At 48.0% G+C, this 22367-nt stretch overlaps 1 protein-coding gene across 14 annotated transcripts in view; it reads right to left on the reverse strand.

Annotated features, from left to right (window-relative positions):
* The window catches only part of LOC143425434 (agrin), a 371036-nt gene that overhangs the window by 294552 nt on the left and 54117 nt on the right, over positions 1 to 22367 (reverse strand). For 6 of the 14 annotated variants that reach the window (XM_076898191.1, XM_076898195.1, XM_076898194.1 and 3 more), the window contains exon 1: positions 15983 to 16173. The exons of the other annotated variants lie outside the window; for them this stretch is intronic. The gene's annotated coding sequence lies outside the window, so the exon portion shown is untranslated. Of the gene's footprint in view, positions 1 to 15982; positions 16174 to 22367 lie in introns of those variants that run through there. 14 annotated transcript variants of the gene reach the window in all.

A 22367-nucleotide genomic window follows, 5' to 3' on the forward strand; every position in this document is an offset into this window, starting at 1 on the left:
TATCCTGAATCGTGGGGGAACGAACAACCTCGGCCGTATATATACACACGTTTCACCGACTGAGCAGATTTTACTGCGCGATCTTTCAGGAATCCGGATTGGCAGTACCCTCGTTACGCGATTCAGAGTTTCGAGTGGAGTCTCGTGTATAATCGCGATGAAAGTCGCGCTTTGGAAACGCGTAGAACGTAATGGCCGTAATCGACGAATTCTAGGGACGTTCAAAGAGAGCTCTCTCGCTTTTCAATCTGCCCCATGCCGGTATCGAATCCTGTTTCCAAAGAAAAATTACACCTGTTTACGTTCAGCGCGAAAATCAGCGAACCTCTTTCCTTCCCTCCCTCTGTTAAACTTCGATCGGTTGTATATGTGCGAACCGGGACCAACGAGCATGTTCGATAATAAAATATCAATTGGTTCGAGCGAAAAGATCATCGATCGCTTGTATATGAACCGAAATAAAAACAATGACTAATGCCTACGCTTTAATAAGTATTATTAACTATTTCATGTGCAGGGAATATCTTTTTTTTTTTACAGCTCGTTATCACGCTCACTCACGCAACAGATATACTTTCCCCCAAAGCCAAGCACGAAGAACGTCACCGCGAGGACTCCTGTTAGCACGTGTAAGACATAAAGATGACTAACTAAATAATAAAACCGCCTCGTATAGGCAATTCTCGTATAACTCTTCTGAATAAAATATCTCCTCGTGTCGTTTCCCAAGCCAGGGTCGCAACAGCATCAGAGACTGTACACGAAGGAAGGGGCACTCTGATGAAACTTTCCCGCATCTTCTTCCTCTCATTCTTCTCCTCCCTACACTGGCTAACTCTTCCAGCCAACTTTCTCCTTTCATGTCTCGCTTTCTCGCTCTCGCTCGAGATTAGAAAAACGCCGCTGCTCCTCGAGACGTCTTTGCATCTCGAGGGCCAATAGACAACCGAGGAATGTATTCCAACGACTCTCGACTTCTCCGTTTTCTTCCCGTCTTCCGTTACGAGCCCTCTCTCTCTCTCTCTCTTTCCGCTGCTTCTTACCGGTTGACTGGCTTCGATTCGTCTCCTTCAGTTTCCGAAGGCGAATGCTCGTGAAACTTTTGCCGCGGCCCGAAAAAACGACGTCCGCGACATCGCTGACTTTTGCTACTTCACAAAGTAGACTTTGCGCGAGGAGAACCTAACTGGTCCTACCTAGCCGAAATTTTGGCTCGACGGACTCGATTATTTTAACGACTCCAAAGCTCTCTCTTTTCCTTCGTTGGAATTAACAAATTGTACGCTAAATGTCAGTACGAAAGACTTCTCAGAAATTGGCCACTGCTTTTCGAGTACTACGGACAATTAATTATATATACATCTCGTCGTCACCAGATCGATTGATAATAATTCCTGTACTCGTTGTGCTTGGGGTACGAGAAGAACGGATGAAAGCACCGGGAAAATATTTCCGACGATTCTCCGTGGCGAAACGTTTCACTGATCCTTTCGACGACGCTGAACTGAATCCCGTCCGACAATGAGACAAATACACCGACAGCGAGAAACTTTCCCTCCCTTGAGGCAATCCGTCGAGCTTCTGCACCCGAGTCCCCGTGTCCCGATATTCTTGTGCGCGTAATAAATCTACCGTTCGGATACAATGCGTGTGTGGTGTCTCAATCCTTCTGGCTAAATCTTCTTTGCGGTATTATTCAGACTGGAGTGGATGTTCCTTTCGTTCAAGGATTAGTTGCTTCAATTATCGTCTGTGTAGCTCTGCTAACGTTGTTACATGCAGTTTATTTAGCGAGTGTAACTTTGCACTCGCAGTCACAAGTTCTACTATTATTAATACTTAATCCTTACTCGAAATCCTAAGTAGAGTTCTTGTTGCACTGGATCTCAAAGTTTGCGGTTAAATGAATCAATGTAACTGCAATCTCAAAATTTGAATAGCGTGTCTGGAATATCCAGGTCCATGTTCATGAATTTTATGTACTACGATAATGAATCCGTCTAAGGGTGTGCCCTAATGTCCAGTCCAGAAAAGTAGAGAAATTGATATGTCAAATCTTAGATCCTCAATTTAATGGGAAATTTATTAGTCCATCGTTTAAGCCTCTGTAGAGTATCCGGATGTGCGTCCAAGTTTAAGTATCGGTTCTTTCTAGTGTCCATAAGTCGGTCAGCGTGAAGTCAGACATCTTTTAATAAGGTCAATTGCTGTTGAGCAGCAATGGTAAAACGCCTAAATTGACAATTAAGATTTAGTGCTACTCTTGATGATAAATCAAGCTGTGGAAAAAGTATTTTACATTTTCAAGTATAGCAGATATTTCTTCGCCCGTATTATAAACTTGGGATACTTCGGTATACTAACAGTTTGAAGTAGATAATGCAATAGCGAAAGTAGTAGAATTCTGTGCGTTGCACGGCATAAGCAGTACGAAGTAGCTTTAGCACCAGTCGAAATGGAAGTTAATCCCTGCGAGCTCCAAACTTATCCCTTTATACGTTAACCAACTGTGTGACTAAAAACTCTAGCGCTTAACTGTAAGCATCGAACCAAAAATGACGCTCCGGCAAAGCAGTAGGCAAACGCGATACCTCGTAACATGGATCGGCTACGTTTCATCCAGCGTTTCCAAACATCGAAACACGCGTGGGCTCAAAGCCTTTTTCGATCCGCTCGGAACACGCGCCCCAGGAAACGCAGTCGTTTCGAAACGTCGAAACGCTCGACAGTTTGCTTGCGTGCGTTTTTCCCGTACACCTTGCGTTCGAACGGCAGGAAAAAAAAAAGACTGGAGAACAAATACGAAAAAAAGAAAAAAAAATCAGGCCCGGCGCTGATGAAACTCATCAAATACGGGGCCGCCGGCGCGAAATCAAATTCGCGCACTCACCAGGGACACGAAACGAGAGAAATGTTTCATTTCTGAAAATTGCCGGCTCGTCACGCGCATTCGACAGTCATGAAAATACTACACAGAGGATGGAAAATTGCTGTTTTGGCTACGGTTAGATACCGATTGGTCTAGTCGAATGCTCGTTCGCTGCTCCCCGTGTTCAACACCGAGCGCACTAATCTACTATTTCTGTTACTGTTCGCTCGTGTTTTATAATTGCCAACTAACGAATAATCGGGCTTGCCAATGACGAAATTTCGAAACGAATATCTTCCCACTCCTTCCGTTCTTGCTGTAGAATATTCTGATACGCGTCGAAATGATAGATAGACGATTGACAGTATACTAAGAATTGCTATTATACTATTTCTGTTACGAAATTTCGAAACGAATATCCTCCTACTCCTTTCATTCTTGCAATGGAATGTTCTAATACAAGTCAAGATAATAAATCAACGATCGATGGAATACTATTAACTGTGGATATTTAAATGGTCTATCGTAAAACTAGCCGACGTACGTATTAAAATTGTAACACGACACGAACGTTCTACTTGCCCATTTCCGTGAGCCATCCCCCTAGCTCGAAAGGCTGAGAGCCAGCCCTACAACGATTTTGCGAACCGACGAGCGAACGGATTTTACATCAGCCTGATTTCTAATTACATCAAGCCAGTAAATGGCCGATGTGTTGGCCCGGGCCAGCCTGTGCATGGGAACTCAATTCCGCGATGATGGACGGGCACGCGTCCCACAAAGTTGAAGACTTAATAAAGGCTTTCCCGTAATGCTTGCCCGGCGAGACGAGGGAACGATGGATAGCAGGCGGAGGTGGCGAACGGAGGGCGAGGGTGCACGAGCAACACCCCGCCTCGTTGTCTCACTGGATACGTACACATTCGACGAGCATCGCGCGCCGGGCTGATGGCCCCGGGATACAATCCCGCAAAACGCTATCCGCAGAATTTTAACGGGATAAGCGGTATTAGCTCTGCTTTCCTCTCGCAAAATTTCTCTAATTCCCTCCGTCAAGCGGATTCCGTCGTGATTCGTCTCGCGTTTCCAGTGTCGACTCGCTACCCCCCCGACACTTTTACCTTTTTAACACGCGAGTTGTCTACAATCGAGATTATCCGTTCCCCATTTTTATACTGTCGTTTGACTGTCCATAAAGAAAAATGAACTTCGACGGGCATTAGTTTTCAGATCGAACTGTTTGTCTCCTAAATAAAATAACTTCAACTGGATAAATCTCGAGCATCCGTTGAAGCTTGAAAAGAATTTGTTGCTCGCGGCTCTCGTATTCTATCTCAATTCGCTGCAATAACGCCAAGATTAATGACGATCGATGAGAACGAGATCAGTGGCTGATGGACGGCCGCGTGTTCCGTGAAGTTGAAGACTTAATAAAGGCTTTCCTGCGATGCCCCAGCCAGAAGGTATAAGAGAATCGAGTCGAGGAAGGGAGCTCGGGTACAGGTTATATAGGCATCATCGCTGACACACGAGTGTGAAAAGACGTCGTGAGGGTAAACGATGAAACGGCACGTTATATGGATGGGCAGGGAAAGGGCGAGGCAACGGAGCCTCGCGTGAACGGCTGATAGAATTAACCAAGACGATTTCCTTGCTTATTTCACTGCATCGAAAATTAACGATTGCTTCGGGTCGTACATTTTTCTCGGTGATTACTTTCATCCGGAACCTTACAGAGTAAAAGGGAAACGTAGAGAGAAACGGATTTTATCGGACACTCTAATTCGAGCTGTCAGGTTCGCAATACAGAATTCCATATAAGTTTCCCCATAACCTATAATAATTTATCACGGACAAGATACGACGCTTTAATCCGCTGGCTCTGCGAACATATCCGACCCGAGCAAAACTTTCTTGCGCCTTCATCAATTTTAAAACCCTGGCCGCTGGACAAAAAGTTTTCCAAAAAATCATGCGAGATTCATGCTCGCGAAAAGCAACTGTTCTTAAATTTAGGACCCGTTTCCGCGTACCACCAACGAGGAATTCACAACGACACACTCTGCTCGCTTTCACGCGGTGATTTCGCTACGGTATTGAAAAATGTAGGGGTCGAGAAATTAGGACCGCCCAGCAATCGATGCCGGCACTCGATGCGCTAATTTCTAATTTAAAAGTTCGCCGTGTCCTGCCGCGGCCGCTGTAATCGATAACTTTAATTCTCGAACGTGAATGCGCGCGGTACTCGGCAAAAACTTAATTTAAATCCTCCATGCAGATTAACCGATGGCTGTCGAGAAGTTTTTCCACGGCGCTCGAATTATCGATCGACCCACATTCGTTTTTACATCGAGCCACTCGTTATTTCTAGAAAACAATTTGTCTCGAAGCATTCTCGAAAGAGCGTGTGCACCGGATCGATCCTCCGCCCCTTTTACGTACCAGATCGCGTTTACAATAACGTAGCGCGATCTATTCGCATAAATTCCACATAAATCCGCGTACCGCGAGCCATGATTCAATTGTTCCTCCACCTACTATCGATCTATTTAACCAATCCTCGTTCGTCTCGACGAGCGCAGATGAACGAATTAAAGTGAAATTGAAGTGTCAAAAAATTTACGCTTGTTCCAACTGCGCAACAATGAAATATAAAAAAGCTTAGTCGAGCAGCAGTGACAATAAACAAGGCTTCAACATCAACGTCCCTGCCACGAACGTCCCAACGAATCCACCTCGATTCCACCGATTCGTCTGTAAGAATACGTTCCATTAAACCCAGCGCACGGTGGTTCTATTTTTCGTCGGGTCGCAGCTCGTATCGCGACAGGGCGAACGTTCTCGAAAGAAGACAGTAGTACAAGATCAGGATTGACTTTCTCGCTATCGTGCGCCCGGACTGAGAGAAAACTCCGGCACTGGCTGGCGTACGTGAGCGCTTAAGTGTCTACGAGGGTTTACGCGCAAACGTGCATCCCTCGTGCACGCGCGAGGGATTCGACGCGGTGGTGGGTCGCAACGACGGGGGTGAGAGACTGCGAGTCCCTCGCTTCGGCTCTGTCTCTCGCCATTACCCTCCGCCTGTTCCTATCCAGTGACGTAGAAACGCTTCTTCGCGTTCACCCGCCGCGGGACTACGAAATTGCTTTACCGCCCCCTCGCGTGGCCTTTAATTTGGTTTACCGTCAGCCTGCGACCCCTTCGTTTCGACCACAAACTTTGTCCTCCGACTTCTTTTTTCGCCCGCGCAAATTGCTTGACGAATCCCTCTCCGGACGAGAGAAGAAACGTCTGGCTGGAGTGAAGCGGCGATGAGAAGGAAAAAAAGGAAAGTTTACCACCCCCTGTTGTGTCGCTTCCCGACGTCGGTAGCACAACCGTGGAATCTTGCATGGAAAGGTTTTATGTTTCCGACCCTCGAAAGGGGCGGGTCGCCAACAGAGTGGGCTGGGTCGGTGGCTGACGATAAAATTTCACTCGAAATTCTTCGCGGTGGGGGGTTATCGGCTTCTTGTTGTTCGCGATTTCTGCCCTTCCGGAGGGCTTTAATGCGCTGTTGAACGGATTCGCACGTTTGTCTAACTTTATGGAAAAACGAAGAAATAAAAAATAGGGAACGCCTTGTGCTCGAAGTAATTAAAATGAAACGCTCGAAAATCGTTTCCTTTCTTTTTATACGGACGACTAGAACGCCATCGAAATACAGTCTGGACAATGATTAAAGCCTCACGGGAGAGCGGCGCGGCGTTTCCGTGAGGACGACGCCACCGAAAGCAAGAAACGTGATCGGTGTAAATTGTTTCCCTCGAGAGAGGCCTGTCCCTGCATCCTCGTTCAACTTTCGGCTGTCGCCAGAATCGCGTGCAGGATGCGCGCCCTATTTGCGGGCGAACGTGTTAGTAGTTCGCCGAGGAAAATCCGCTACAGAGGTCCTTTGTCTGTCAGGACCAGTAGCTTATACGATGGCCCGACGAACGGAATTACGGACGATGAAAGGAGAGTGAGGAAGGAACTCGTCGACGCGACGACTCGCGAACGTCGAAAAGTCGCCCCGTCTCGATTTTACGCGAGGTAATCTCTTTCCTTTCTCTCCTTTCTCTCTTCGCCTTCCTGCGCCACCCAGCCCTTCCTCTTTGCCCACTCGCCTACCCGTTGCTCAGGCAGTGAGACGGTCGAAGATTGGTTCTACTATAACACGAGAGTTTGCAGTATGGCTCGATCGCCCTTTCTCTGGAGGTTCGTGTCTTTCGTCGGGATATAAAAGGGTCTCTCCAGTGACCAACGCGGTCGTTCCAACGACAATACCCTTTACCAGCGAGCTATTTTCAACCTGTCGATGCGCCATGAACCAAAAGCTCGCTATGATCCTAGTAAAATCGTCCCTTTTATAGCTTCTACCGGTATAACGTTTCTCGCGTAACGTTTCCCGCGATTTAAACCTAAAACGGATTAAGGTCATCTAGGATTAATCCTTTATCCACGGATATTTCTTGGTTCGACGATTTTCGATTGCAATGTAACTTAAAATTTGATTGGGTCGATCATTCTTCTGTAAAATTCGCCGTATTCAAAACAGACTGAAAGAGAAACATTAGATTTCTCGCGTCAATTCTTTTGAGGTAGAGTAAATCGAGATAACAGATTCTTTAACTGGAATATTTTTCACTCGATATTTTCCTTCGTGTTTTCCGGTTGGAAGCTATTTAAATCAGAGTCAGGTGGTGCGTAGGGTTCTTTTTACGTTTGAATTTTCTTATCTGGAATTGTACGATAATTGCGGCCGGTTGCCGAGACGCGAAGGACTGACCGGTACATTCATTATATCCTTTACCAGTTGCTTAAGTATGTCACCAGCAGAACCAGGCGAGCGCGGCTCTATTTCGCGGCCAGCGAAGATAATTAATGCAAATGGACTGGTGCGCGTAATCGCGAGATAATAAAGCGATCATAGCTCAAGGAGAGTACTTTGCGGTGACACCGGTGAATTATGCGCGATCGCCCGTTAATTCGCGGCGATATTACCTACGACGATATAAATTTCTCCTTCGCGCTGTGAAATTTCTTCGATCCCTCGAAAATTCTTTATTTCTTCTTAATAGAAACCACGGTTAAAAAACGAGTTCGATATCATCGAAAAAAATCGAAATATTTCCAACACTGGTAACGACGAATGAAACCTTCTCGTCAAAAATACGATTGTACTATCTACGTGTAATTAATTTTAATGTTCAATTCACGATTGAATTCGCTACACATATCCAACCAACGAATCCACTACTCACGCGTCCCGACGAGAGCCCGCGGATCGCGCTATTAATCCAAGCCAACTCGCTGCGGCTTCGTCAAGAAGGAAATCTCTCGAACAGAGAATAAGGAAACTGCGCATCGTTCCGTAGAGACAAGACGTCTTTATCTCTTCAGTGCCCCGCCACAAAGAGAAACTCGACGGAGTGCCTCTGCGAAGATCATTGCAGGGCGAGGATTACGTAAAAGAGCCAAGGTGCGTACCACCGGAGAATTAGATGCGTCGAGTTGTACCACTTAAATCAAGATACCGATTCGTACGTCAAAGCTTGTGTCCGTTCCGTCGCGTGAGAGAAGTAACGGTTATCGAATGAAGACGAACGAAGTGGACGTGGAATTTAGGTAAACGTTTTTCCCGAATCCTGTGACCGAGTGACTCGCATACCGCGGGCCAACAACGGAATTCCCGGCTGATTTCGTCCGCGATTAAAAAGAACGCGGTCGAGCTGGCTAGCTGCATCCCCATCGAGAGCCTCGCATAACCGCGGCGCATATCGAGGTGCAGATGGAGAATGTGATTCACGTACACGCGACGCTCGTTCTACGGCCGGTATGTAACCGACGAAATATCGGCGCGGGTCGGGGCCAGAATGTCAGGTCGCAGTCTTGGCCTGGAAAGGTTAATACTCCGGTGACACGCGTGGGCATGTTCGCGCGCGGCCTTATCTGCGCCCCGTTCGGTGGCATCGTTTCCGTTCCCGACGAAACGAAGAAATTCCACCGGCCGCAGTGGAACCAGTCGGAATTCAGTCAGACAGCGGGTGGAGCGATCCGTTAGCTCGCGCTGGGGGGCTTTACGAGGCTGCCGAATGAAACGGTCATTTGTATTTAGCTGGCAATTATTCCGGGGAAATTGAACGCTCCATTCGTTCCCAGCGAGCAACGCCCGATTATTTTGCCGTTTCGTTCTTGATAGTCGTTGCCGCGATGCACTTTGTACGATTCGATGGAACAAAAGTGGAGATTATTCTCGACTCTATCGACGAGAGGAATTGCTCGTTTTCTGGCTCGATCCACGGAAACTAGGGGATGAAAATTAGCCGAATTTATATAGAACCGAGCGAATAAAATCGCGCGATTCTACACTCGTCAAACGTTTGTACCGTGTTTCGCGATACGTTCTGCCGCTGCATTTACACACGAACAATCGAGGGCATAAATCGAAGAAGAGGCGCTGGTCAGCGCCGACCGGTACACGATAGGCGCGTGCACTATTTGATCAGGCATAGTAAACACGATATTTTCTCACGTGTGGATATACAGGGCCGCAAATCCAGACGGGTCTCTCCACCTCTCTCTCTCTCTCTCTCTCTCTCTCTTTCACTCTCTCCCTCTCTTTCTCTCTTTCTCTGTGCCGGTTTACGCCGCCGCGTGATTATTTGCGCGGAGCACCTGGTCGCGGGGCGGCTGTATTCGAGGGAGGTGAGGGTCAGCGCATCGACAGAGGGCCAGGAAAAAAATATCGCCGTGCAACGGGATAATCCAGATCAATCGAACATCCAGCTATAATAGTCACGTTTAATCCGGTCCCGCTTTGAATTCAACCGGCGACCACGATCGACAAATATGTCTCGAATAACTCATCTCTGGCGGCACGTTTCGTACGTTCCCGTATCCGGAAGGCCTCGAATGGAACGGGGCCGCGCGAATACCCGAGGTGCACACGTATATACATCCGCTACACGCGTGGCCGCGGGGTTTCAGCGTGGACGCGACGACAACTGCGAGGACGGAGGGCTCGCGATTTACGAGAACGCGTGCATCCGAAGAAACGTCGGGGCCAGGGGGCGGGCAAAGGGGAGTCATTAATCAAGAGGATCAGCACGCCGTTACCCGGGGACGATTTGTGTTTCTTGCGGCCCCGTAATCCGTGCACTTTCTCATAAAAGATCGGGTAAGTCGCGACTAAATTGATTCCCCTGCTCCTTCCACCCTTAATCCCGACCTTCTTTCACGGTCCGCCCTCTTCTACCCTACCGTCCTATCGTCGTGCCAACGGTTCGCTTTCGCTGCGCGGATCGCGAGAAATCCCGTGGAATTCCACGAGAGAAGACAGAGAACGAAAGAAGGGAGAGAGAGAGAGAGAGAGAATAAACGGAGGAAGAAATCGGACGAGACCGTTGAATCTTCCATCTTGCTCGTCGCGAGTGCAGCTGACCCCTCCTCCTAGCTAGCGAGAAGGTAATTGGATAAGTTAATTAGCTTTTTAAATGGAACTTTGTCCGGCTTGTAGATACTTGGACCGTTCTTTTTTCAGCCTTGCGGTCGCGCAGCTCGTCGTCGTTGTTCCTGAACGCTGAGAGAGACGCGGCCGACGATGCTCGGTGCCTTTCGTCGAGCCTTCGAGTAAATGCCAGGGAAACCGGCAGGCAGGCCCACCATCGTCACCTCGCGCGCCCCTGTCGTTTCCCAAGCTCCGCGCCTCCATCGCATCCTCTCTAACCCTTAATTGAAGCCATAACGCCGTAGAGCCTCGAGCGCCCTTAATGCAGCCGAGCTGCGTCACTTTAATTGAAAGTGCACGGATTCCTCTGATAGCTGCGGCTGCGGTCTCACCGTGAAAGAGTAAGAGAGGCCATGGTTCGGAGGTGGTGCCTCGCGACGAACGCTGCGCGGTCAGAGGGGGACGCTCCTCTACTCGGAAGATGGAAGTAGGCATTTACCTTAAATGCATCTTGAATCACGTTTCACAGGCTACCTCTGATGCTTGTACAGGGTGCGGCGCGCACCGCGCGTTTTTGTCGTGAAACATTGTCTATATCGTTTACTAATCGCGTTACGCTCCTTCGACACGATAATTGCTGGGACACCCTGGTTGACCGTGAACCAAGAATTTCGACGTTCCTACATCGTGCCTGGCGAAGGGTGATTCATTGCAGAATACGATTTCGTACCTCCTTCCTCAGCGTTGTACGTGATTGTACGGCCTGTAAACCGTGCAGGTTGTTTCGTTGAAGTAATTATAAGTAAATGCATCGTGTTCCACCAAACAGAGCAAAGGGAAGGAGGAGCAAAAAATAAAGGGGGAAACTCGACTACGGGAAATGAAATTGCTTTGGTCGTCGGCATGCTCGTTTTATATACTTATTTACTTTGGTTTGATGAAATAAATATTGTCAAAGGGAAGTTTTAACGAGAACTTAATCAACGGCCGTCCGCGCTTTCAAAGGTAGCTACGAAAAACCACCGTCGGAGTTTGATACACCATTATTTGAGATATTAATACCACCGCAAGTGTAGACTCTGCTACCCTCTCTTGTTTCTTTTTTTATCCGCTCATCTTTTATCTACGATACAAAGTTTTAACGAGAAAATTTATTCGAATTTGTTTGCTTCCCTTGCGAATACCATCGATGCACAAACGATTACACGGACGACTCTCAAAATAGCGTTTTACACGATGTAAAACGAAGCACTTTCGCAAAAGGTAACTTTTCCTACTTTTCGAAAGATATCAACGTACAGATAAACCATAATCTTCGGAACAGAGAATTATTTTTTTTTTTAAATAAAAGATATACCAGATGTATCGATTTATTAATGGAATAGTGAAATTATCAATTAAACATTTAAATCATTCCAGTTTTCAAGTATGGTCATGAAAATCCCCTCCTCGTTGATCCTCCTCGAAAAATATTGATTTTACAGCGCGCACTACCGTTACCACTTGTCATTATTCCCGAAATAACGCTACCAAAAGTGCTAATGAACCGATAGGAGAAAATAAATGAAACGAGATTCAGACAACGTTATTGTTCATCCGTTTGTTATACCCGCGAAGTTGTATCCCCGTGAAACAAGAGATGATCATTCCGTCGGAAATCCCAACTTGAATTAAAAGTTCCACGTAACCACGTATCCGACTATCGAACACAATGAACACGGACCCTTGTTAACCTTATTTGTTATCGTCGAAAGTTCTTGCGTGCGTTCGTTTTGTTACGACGGAAATGAAACGCGGTTTTCGAAAAGTTCCACGGGAAACCAGACGCCGCTCGTTGCGAGTTACGACTACGGAGACAAGACGAAACGAACGCAACGGCGCAAAGGAAATTATTTTCTTATCCGCGAGTCAACGTTCGAGGTACGTGACCCGGGAATTTTCGGGGCGGTCCAATTACCTCGTTGAATAATTGCTCGAACTTACGAATTGTTGTTAACGAGCACCGTGGACAACCGCCGCGACTTCTGTTCCTTGGACCGAATAATTCCACGGGCCCGCGGCTTGCCAAGAACTTTTCGCTCGTAAACAGAACGTGGCCGACATCACGTTGTCGAATATTGAAAATAAAACGGGAGCCCGGGCGAAGTTGGAGAAGTGAACAGCCTCTTGATTAACCGAGCGGCGTAACAAATGCGACAATGAAACGAGTGCCGGATACTTTACGGGAAACTTACGATAATGGATCGAGATTTTCACTTACTCTCTGTCCGGATGCTTGTTCAAACTACTTTCACGCTCTATGCCACGATTTAATCGATTGTTTTATAATTTCGAAATTCTCGTGTTCGAGTGGCAAAGTGAAATGCGCTTCGACGCGCGACGCGTACAATTTTTAAAACGGAACGCAATACAACAGTGAAACCGCACAAAACCGACGGCACTGTACATATTTCACGAAATACTCGACACCTTAATTTGCGAAACTGAAACTTTTATAAACGTTAAAGAGAAGCAACAATGCGATACAGATGTGTTGCGGAACCTCCTTTGTATAGAATTTAATTTAACGTTGAATATGTTTTTAATTAATGAAGAAACTAACACCTACGTGCAAACAACGCAAGGCATTCATAAATCATAGTTCCACGTGTAACCAGTACGCGTTGCCTCGTGTAAGCGAAGTAAGCGCGGAGTGTTTTAAAGCACGATGCGAAGGTACGAGTAGGAAGCGTTTCATTACTTCTTTGAGTGATGGGCGTTCATTAAAAATAAATGACGACAGACGAAAGACAATTACATTTGGCAATCGTCGATAATTGTAATTTCATTTTATCAGCGTGCTGCCGTAATTACATGCAACTACATTCACCAACGCGATAGTTCTTTCACCTGGTCATTATCGCGTGTTCTGAAACGAACGTACCCTCTGAACGACTACGAACCATTCGATTTCCTCAAACTCCAAACGTCGCCTTCAAACATAAAAAATCGTTGAAAGACGACTCGACTGTGACTTAATCGAAGATTTCTTACGCATGTGCGATTCGCTTGAAAAGTACGCCAATTACGAAATTGAAATACCGTCGATTCCCCGTGGAAAAGAAAACGCGTCGTTGATATCAAACGAGAACAAAAGTTTCGCACAGAAACGGCGTAATTAATTACCCGTCGAGAAGAGAATCCCAAGCCCGCCGAACCGTTGATACTACCCACTGGCGGCGCGCGTCTGACTCGTTACGGGCTCGTTCCCCTTGCTCCCATCCTCGTTAACTACACGCCTATCATAATTCCGAGCCACGATTATCTGCGTGGGCGCGATTCAAAAAACAGATAAAAAGGGATGGCTCATTTGACTCTCATAAAAGATCCCCCGTATTAATGAACGATAACAAACGATTAAAGCTCACCGGGACGATTACTGATAAATATCGATACGGCTACGGGCCGGGGAATAGTATTTTCCCGTTTACGGAGCGCACAAAACCCCGTCCCTTTTGTTAATTCCGCAAATAATCGTAACAGCAATGATAATAATTCCCGGTGTATTTAAACCGGCGAAAACAATGCGATCTCGCCGTTCAATATTTATTTTCCTCGCGCGTAAATGCCGCGATCGTTTAAATCCTAATATTTCCATTCGATTATCGTTGTTGTTCGTCCCGGTTTGCAAATTGAATTTCAGAACGGCACGGATACGCTGACGAGACGTCCTCGACGAGGCTCGTTAACCGTTGCTCCCCCGTACGAGCGTCACGAGCGGTTCGAGGAACCGCGCACGATCAGCACGACGGATAGAGCTCGCGTAATTCACGAGCAAGCCTCGTTACGGTTCCGCTTCCAAGTTACTCGTCCAATCAGGATTTTATCTCGAGCGTCATCGTTACAACAACCGCCTCGGCTTGCCAATCGATTCCGCCAATGCCGTGCGAACTTAAGCGGATACACGCCCGGCTAACATAGCCGACGAAACTTTCGCGCGGATTCAGACCGGTAATGTTCGCGAAATTGCCGCGAGATAAGACTCGAATCGTAAACCTCTCGCCCGGCGACTCGACGAGCGTTACGTGCTCGATCGAGACGGTTCTTGTAACGGAGCCTGAACGAAAAAGTTTCTATTTGAGAAGACAAATTTCAGAACGTTAATCGATATTTTTCTAAGAGTAAAGAGGCGTTCGCTTCTCTTGTCGTACTTCATATAGTATACACGAAAAAGGCCGCGACGAAACTGCAATGTCAAGCCTGCACGATGATGAACACGTCTCACGGAGTTACCATTCGGTGTTACCACGAATGGAATGCAACGACGGATCATCGCACAATGCTGTACCAGATTTCGTTAAGCTTATATGACGCGCACTAGCTTTCCACGACACGAGAAAAACCGATCGGGAAAACCGACCGTGACCCTGATTTTACAGCGTGCAACCGGGTTGCGCGGCAGGGGAGAAGTTCGCCGGTTCCCGCAACTAACTGTAAAACTCCGATCACGTCTATTACGTTCGTGACCGGCAGTCGAATGTTATACCGTCGGTCAATCGGTTCCGCGTAAAAAATATCAGCGGCCCGTATTAACGAGGCGTCAAATTGCCGCGTATAAAACGTCGGGTCGCGGAAGGAATCGACGAAACGCGCGGCCCGACGCGATCCGGTCGGAGGGAGGCGCGGAAAAAATTTCAATGATTTATTGCCGCTGCGGTTGTTTCAAACGAAAAACATTAATTCGTCGTGTTTCGAAACGATACGTGGCTGGGCGGTGGGGTGGTGGGCACACGTAGAAATCGTGGCGAACGTAAAGTGGGGAAGAATTATGGCTCCTGGCAGATCGATTACTCGTGTACGACGCGTCCGGTCACGTGACTTCCCGTGATTCTAATTCAGCAGGACGTAAAACGTCGAGTGCCGTGCGGGCGCGGTGGTACGTGTTCGCATGCCGAATCCTATTCTCTATTGTTCGACGGTATCAGCCCGAGAAGAAACGCGTGGAAACGGAGAGAAATCTGGCGTTTTCATATATATAGCCGGATTTTTAGCAGAATTTAAAATCGAGAAAAAGTGCAGCGATTCCTAAAAAACGGGAAAACGCGTCGTCCGACGTTGGACGTGGTAAACAAGTCCGATTCAACGGGGTAATGCATCACTCCAACTGAGACACTTAAAGAGAACTGGACTTAAAGGACGGAAGACAGAAATACCCGACGTCCCCTTTTTACGAGAGAAATCGAATGAAAGGATGACTGCGACAGATCGAAAATCCAATTTCACGTAAAAGGAACCAGTCGCGGGAGTTGTAAACGTACGACGATTCAGAAATTCGTACGCGGCAGGAAGAACGTACGGGAGACCCGTGGTATCCTCGCATATCCAAGAAGCAGAAGAAAAAGAGAAAACGTAAGCGCATTCGAGACGATAGAACGATTTCTTTCTTTTTACAAGTCCGTCGATCAAGATGAATCGGTAGCCGAAAAATTCGATCGACGACCACATCGAATTTTGAAGGATCGCAGGCTTCAGCATTTTACCACAGTGCTCGTCCTCGCTGTCCACGCGCAGCGAGTTACCGATGGGCAGAGGTGAAGCAGAGGGAAAGAAAAACGCTGGTTCTGAAATTGCGATTTTACCGTGCCACGGAGTTGATAAATATTTACCTGTCAGGCTGGCTGTCCGTTTCCCTCCGGCCTCTCCTGCCCTTTAATTAACACGCGTTGTGTTTCTCTTCCTTTGTAATCCTTCCCTCTCTTTTACGCGACACTTCACTCTCCAAGGACGAAGTCGGAAAAACAGGGAAAAAATTCCTACCGGTCCTCTCACTGGGCACACGTTTCACCGATCCTCCGCGGGATATGTTTCTTCTCCACTCCTCGTAAACGTTAAACTAGGTACCACCATAACAAGAGGGGAGGCCGTACGTTTCCCTTAGGCTCTCGAGATCGAACGTGATATCTCCTAGAATAATGCGTGCCACCGGTTGAACGGTATAGGCATCGCGAGTTTTCTATCGACCCGTCCCGCTCGTAAAGCCGGTCGAAATTCTTGCAGGTTAGATTTTTTTGCGTCGCGTCGCGTCCGATGTGTTCGCGGATACGTGTGCCGATAACGATTCTCGTTCGCGCGACGCACGGTACGTGAGCGCAATCGGGATCTCGCGGAGATCGTTCCAACTTCCGGCCGTGCCAGAACCAGACGCTTAATGGACTTTAATGGATCGTAGGATCGTACATCGTGGAAAAAGTTTCATCGAACCCCGGCCACCGGACACTCGCTGGATTATTAATGAAGGAAATCGAGCGGATCTCGGCGAGCACCGAATATAGAAGAAGTTAATGGATTTCCTAGCCTCGTAGCAATTTAGTCGTAACGATTTCGAGGGTCCTACGTATTCTATGTTCTACGCACTACACATTACACTCCCCGTAAACGCCACTTCATCCACTGTACACTCGCATAGTCTCCGCGTGATCCTGCTCAGCATCCCCGATAGCTCCATCCACGATGCTCCTCGTATCGACCATCTCCACCTCGATCGCTGTTCCGTTGTACATATCCTCGTTACCGGTCGCACCTTCGAGCATCTGTACGCGCGACGACGTGCGAAATCAATTATTTTCTGCACTCGTCAACGACCAGGGCCACGAATGGTGAACGGAACGATCGCGCGACTTCGCGAGACACGGCGAGCGTTAAAGAAACGTGCGTCCACGACGGCGAGGGTGCGTCGTTTGCATCGCGCCGGTTGAACGGAGGGTTACGACGGGTAGCGGCGTCGCCGTCGACGACGAGGGACCAACGTCACCGAAACGAAGGCTCGGCTCGCGAGTTCGCCGGCCGACTGAACCACGGTTCGACTATGAGCCGACCCCAAACCCGAAACCCGACTCGGTTCCTCTCCGTCGTACGCGTTCGCCGTCTCCCTCGGTTTCCCATTGCGATAAAGGGGTGGCTCGGGGTGCAGAGGGCATAAACAGAGGCAGGGAGAGATGGGAGGCGGTGTACGCGGCGCCTGCGCCAGGTGAATCAGCCGACGAGAGTCTTCCTTCTACTTTATGCCTGACATTCGCTACTCCTGCGCTGCTTGTGCAGGTGAAACAGATAACGAGAAAAAATCGCGAGCCGGCCACGGTATCTTTTAAGCCCCCGCTGGAAGGAAGGTCGCGCGGACGCTCGAGTCTTACGACGAAGGCATCCGGGCTGCGAGCGTGTACGAGCACAGGAGGAATTACGACACGGTACGGAAGTTTACGCTGCGACTGGAGAACGTTCTAATCGATCCAGGAATTAACCTCTTACCTGTGGCTCTTCTTTTCGATCGTCTATAATCGTCCGACTCGAACCAACGTGGCTTGTGCCAAGAAACGCTCGACGTTTCCTATCGCGTTTATAGACGAAATTAAATTTATGCATGTTTCAACCGTCGAAATTATTAGAACCTGATGGACGTTACTAGAAACCGCTGGAACGGTAACGATGGAACAGGCACGATCGTATATTTATAAAGCTTTCGAATCAACTGATTGGACAGGCAATTAAACCGATAGCTACGTTCGAATCATAATTTTCTAACCAACTAGATTGAATGGTATGAATAGAGAAACTAGATGCATATTCTGTTCCCGAGTACCTAATTGTTAGAAGGCATAAAGGGGATAGGAGATTCTGTGACAGAACCAGGCATCCCCGTTTCAATTAATTGACGTCAACCATAACGAACCAATCGAATCGCCGTCTTGAATACAGTCGAGGATTTTTCCGTGGCTAACTGACGGAATATCAGTTCCACTCTTGTTAGCTTCTCGCCGTCCCGTCTCTTTTTTCGCCACCATTAGCAGCAATACTCGCAATCTATACAGACGATTCGACGTGGGAAATCAATCAATCCTCAAACTAATTCCTGGAAACTTAGCGAACGCGTTTCACCGTCCAGCGTTGATTCGAGGTTCTTTCGAACAGCGATTCATCCACGTTCCGGTTCTCTTTGATTCGACGAAATTGATTATCTCGTAATTCCCTTTACTTTTCATTAATATAAAACTTTTCTATCTTGCCTCTCAATGTCGCTGATATTAAACTTAGTTGCGGCACAAAATAGAACATAGGGCTGCGCGAGAGCTTATAAAGTAGGCATATCATTGGACGCCTGTAACGTTTGAAGTTGGAATTACGAGTCTTTGCGCGTGGCATTAGAACGGGGGTGGGAAATCGAAGCGGCAAGAACAGTGGATCGAGTCAAAGTTACATCGAGAGTTAAATCGGAGAACGTTGTTGAATCGCAGCGATCTCAATTAATTCGGGCTATATCACTGAGTCTCGAACTATGCGTAACCAGAACTTCGCGCCACGACGCGACGGAACAAACGAATCCCTACGATCATAAAATTCGAACAACAACGCAACTGTAAACCCTCCTCGTTGTTGCAAAAGAAAAAAAAGTCCAAAGGAACGGATATCTATACATAATTCTTTGGATAGTATCAATAGCCCACCTAGAAAGCGTGACAATAATCGCGATAACGACGCTGAGCAATTCGACCGCAGTCGAATTGGCAATATTATCAGTTATCGGATTATTACAGCAAATTGTCCCAGTTTGCCTTCGCCAGCCGTAGCCCACGCAGATGTACGTGGCTCGTTCGCGCGTTCTCCAACGACTCGGTCGAAACTGTCTCCGTTGTTCGCGCTCGCGGAAGCGTTCGCGGCCGCCGCGACGGCCAGGTGCCCCGTCGTTCGCCCCGACGTACGACAAATTCCAACTTGCTCGAACTCTGTACATAACCTCGCCGTGGAAATGTGACGCTGCCTGTACGCGATCGTGGCGCCTGGCTGCGGAAAAGTGAATGGTGGGGGCGAAAGCAAAAGCAACTGACTCGAAATATGTATCCCGACACAATGCAGTTCGGGGAAGTTTCGAAACGCAGGCACCGGCGCCGCGCGACTTCGCGCCCCGACGTGGAAACACTCGCGCTCGAGTTACGTGCCTGTTAATGCGCGGAGCCCGCTAATAAATTCGAAAGGCGAAAGCCGTTGAATCGCCGGTTAGGCGAGCGCGCGTGTGCGCGTTCCGCGACCATGCGAAGGTGAACTTCCGGAGCCGCGCGATCGAGCCGATAAGCGAAAAAGAGCGAGTTCCCCGGCTTAACCCCGACTCCGTCCGCGAAAAATCGCTTTTCCTTTAAATTCCACCGTTCGAGCATTTCGCGATTGCTGCTCGAGCGTTGTTAATGTTCCGATGCTCGGAATTGTAAGAAGAGTGGTATTTAGAATGGCGGACATTGAAGAATTACGGGCTTAATGTGACGAGGAATACTGTTGGGAATGATAAACGTTAATCCTTCCTTTATGTAAACTATACAAGCTCGAATATCAAATTATTATCGTGGATTTAAGGTTCGAAGTAACGAGGCTACAGGTATACATGTATATCTGCTAATCACCCCCGGATGTGTCATTAAAAAAAGACTGTGAAAACTGTTCGCGCTACACGAGGCCATTGAGAAGAAAATCTCCGTGGAGCATTGTTGAATTTTGAAAGTTTGCTTAGGGATACGGTGGTACGAATTTCATTTAGAAACGCAAGTACACGTTAACGTCCGTGGGTAGGTAGGTATAGATAGCAGCAACATGCTCGTGCACACGATACCATGATAATGCTCTAAGTCTGAAATACGGCTATCGCCAATGGCACCCATCGAGTCTGCAATATAATCTTACGAAAACGTATTATACCTATGGCTACGAAATCGATCGCAAATATTCTATACATTTCCGCGGGTACGTTCGTCCGTACATTTTCTCAATCAACGACGTAACCGCGCTGCAGATTTTGTAATCTCGAATTTCGTACGTAGGTGTCGCATAAATTTTCAATGACTCTCGATATCGGTGAAAAACGTGTATCATTCGATATCTTTCTGGGTCACTGCGGATATCAGTGCTGCATAAAAACGTCCGCATTGTTGTATAGGGAAAACGTTTGAATATTGACCAGTACACGCATGTACGAAAAGAATAGCATCGCGGCGGTGGAGCATGCAGAGCGGCGAGATAAAAATATTTTTCGAATATCGCCGGGTCTCGAAACTGTAAATACAAATTTTTTAGACGCTCCGGTTACGCAACGAGTTACATCGGGCTCTCCGTATCGCGCGAAACTTGCGAACCGTATCTGTACCGGTTAATGGTAATTTTTAATGGATTTTTAATAATCGCGTGAAAACGGAGATTTCTGTCTTTTTATTTTTTTATCACTCGAAACTGCCGCAAAAAAACTTACGCGCAGCGCAAAGTACCTCGCCATTCCCTACGTCGTAAAGATATATCCCGGCGCTGTATCATTGCTCACGATAACAAATTGTTTCGCGGCGCTTCCCACTTTTATCTAACTCCGCCGAGGGAACCGGCCGATGGCGTGGACGCAGGAATGAATATACAATGATACGACACCCGGGGATCATTAATAAACCGTCTTGGAAATCATGTTCCCGATCTTCCGTCGACAGTACATGCCACGGATCCATTAGAGTAATTTATTTATCGTGACGCGTAATTATTTACTATCTACATCTGGGGAACTTGAGCGCGGCCGGGACGATAGGCTCTCGCGGGTTAAAACCGTGCGAGTGAGTTGTTACGCTGAAAAATCGTCCCGGACGATTCGCCGTGCCGAACAAGAGATCCTGTTCCGGCGGATATACCCCGATCGATCCCGGGTGAAAGGAGCACTTCCGCGTCCGAACGGCGACTTATGAAACTTTCAAACGCGTCGCATCGAAGGACGACGTCTCTCCTTTAATCTCGGACGTCGTGTACGCGACTACCCCGACCCCCCTCACGGCAGCATTATCGATGAATCGTCGAAGACAGTTCCCAGTCTATATATAGGCAACTGGCGATTGAAATCGTCCCCCGTTGTCGCTACGTGCTCGGCTCTATTCCGCTCGCGAATCGTCAAACGGCATCCGTAACTGCAACGACGACAATGATGACGACTTTGTTTTAATCATGCCAACTGAAGGGCCGGACGAGGGCTGCGGGGTGGTTCAGAAAACCGGGGACAGAGCGAAACGGAGGGGCGGAGGAAACTGATCCGCGGGACTACGGGTGGCGTCTGCCTGTCCGTGGATTGAGTTCACCCTTGTTACGGAGACACTGCGGCCGGGTAGAAAGTCTCGTTCAAACGTCCTAGAAGGGGTTGGATGTAGAGACGGTGGTTTCAGTCGCCGAGCGTTTCCGAATCTCGGCGGGGTTAATAGTCGAACGTGCCTGGAGGGATTCTCCAGCGCCTCCGCCGCGTCCCAACCCCGATCCACCCCCAGCCTCCTGCTCTAACCTCTAGCTGCACCCACCGCCACGCCATTATTGTTCGTTTCTGAAAGGCTGAATCTCAGCATTCAGTCCCCTACTTCCTCCTTTCCTCTACCTTCCCGTTACCATCCCCGCGCGGTTCCCACCCGTTACTCCTCATCCGGACCACGCAATCTCACCGCTTCCGTGCTTGCAAGCAACTCGGCTTTCCTCCCGACACCGGCGGCTGTCTTGCCGCGATAATATGTTAATCAGCCAGTCGCGATGTTAATTAATGGTCGGAGACAGCGGCGTAATGTCGATCGCGCGATCTTACCCTCGAGTCGTTACCGCCTCGAGACGGTAACCAGTCGGATGCGACCGGTTCACCTCGAATCGAGCCAGCGGATTTCGCGTTGCAATTACAGTGACGAAACTTTAACGTCTGCTGTTGATCACCTTGGATAAATACATCTCGTGTGTAGAAACGACTGAAATTTCACGTAACTGACCAAACTCGTTAAACGTCTATTTTTGTTTCTTCGTCTGCGTGCAGTACGACGACGAGTTACTCGAGCCGCCAGCAATTGCAATTTTTATCGAGCAACAGCCAGACATGCTCGGACGTAAATTGATGCTCCTTATCGCGATTTCCAGCCACGGATACCGGAGACGCTCCGATCGCGATCGATACACCGACTTTAACTCGCTCGCGAAATCATTAGCGATAAGACAATTTCGCGTTGCTAACAGCAT

Source organism: Xylocopa sonorina, chromosome 7 (assembly GCF_050948175.1).
Source record: "Xylocopa sonorina isolate GNS202 chromosome 7, iyXylSono1_principal, whole genome shotgun sequence".
Classification (NCBI taxonomy): Eukaryota; Metazoa; Arthropoda; class Insecta; order Hymenoptera; family Apidae; genus Xylocopa; species Xylocopa sonorina.